We start from the raw sequence: 1,301 nt of genomic DNA, 5'->3' as shown, positions 1-1,301 counted from the left end.
CTTCTGCCCCACGATGGCTAAAATGATAAGAAAGGCTAGATGCTTCCTCCTTTGACAAGAGAAGGAATTTCAAACAATACAAACCCCAGCACACTCATGGGAAGCCTCACACCAACTCCAGCACTTAATCACAATAAAAGCTCAACTAGTCTCTATTCTCAAGCTACTGCTTTTTGACCTGCTTGCAAGAGTACTCTGCTTTCTAAAGAAAGCTTCATTATGTGAGTAATAAACCTTTCATACCATCTAAATTTTTGTAAGACATATTTTGAGGTATAATTTACATATGACATTATTAGTTTCAGGTGTACAACATAATGATTTTTATATATTACAAAATGATTACCACAATGCATGCCCCAACTGTATGCTTGCTGAGGAAAGAGTATTTGTACCTGAAGCCTATCTAGAGAATAATCCTTAGGATATGGTGCTATGTGGAACCCATGGAGGACGTGCCTTGCCAAAACATCCTGGGCCAGATTTTTGCGTTGCCCAGTTCCTGGTGAAGTCAGACACTCTCACCACCTTTGAGCACCAAAAGATCCCTGTACAGGTGATGAAGTTCAGCGTGAGACCTATCATCAGGATCATTTCAGGTGCCAAACACCTGAGCAACCTCTTCAAGCTGGTGGAGGGCCTGAAGGGGCTGGTCACGGTGGACCCCATGGTACAGTGCATCATCCCCGGGTCAGGGAGAAGCACCTTAGAGGAGGATCATGCCTTCATTCCCATGGACATTCCAACCCAGTGAGACCATCAGCAAGGAGTCAAACATGCTCTGCCTGTCCAAGTACCACAACAAGCAGTTTGCTCTACATAAAGATGTGACTAGTCTTTGACTGTCTGGCCTAGAACATCCACAAGGGTAAAGTGTCTGCTGGCCAGAAGCTCAAGCAGTGGACTTGCTACCTGCCAGTATTATGAGTGGTATGTGGCTGAGGCCACCAGATCTGGAGCTTTGGGCGCCATAGCGCCGACCCAAAGATGTCCACCAACATTGCAAAGAGGCCAGTACTTCAGTGAGCTCACGGATAGCGGGGTGGGAAAGCTGACAGTGGGCCACGGATGCAGGGTACTGTGAGAATAACGTGTGCAATGCGCACTTTGACGTCATAATGTGACACTGCACGTGTACGTCATCTAGCACAGAGTGGCAGATCAACCCCCAACACCTGGCCCTGATCAGCATCTGCACCAGCTGCTGACTTCTCTGGCCATGACCAGGGAACTCACACACCTTGGTGCTGATCCGGGGTCTGGAGCTTAGGTTGGTGATGTCTGCTGTATCTGAACAGGAA

General features: G+C 47.5%; 1 pseudogene; it reads left to right on the top strand.

Moving 5' to 3' along the window:
- Positions 1-350: 350 nt before the first annotated feature.
- Positions 351-1,084, top strand: LOC123827392 (annotated as a pseudogene).
- The last annotated feature ends 217 nt before the right edge of the window (positions 1,085-1,301 follow it).

This window comes from Phyllostomus hastatus, unplaced genomic scaffold, assembly GCF_019186645.2.
Source record: "Phyllostomus hastatus isolate PE091 unplaced genomic scaffold, TTU_PhHast_1.1 phas_contig_86, whole genome shotgun sequence".
Taxonomy (NCBI): domain Eukaryota; kingdom Metazoa; phylum Chordata; class Mammalia; order Chiroptera; family Phyllostomidae; genus Phyllostomus; species Phyllostomus hastatus.
Note: the sequence above shows the minus strand (reverse complement) of the source record. Positions and strands in the feature narration are given on the sequence as shown.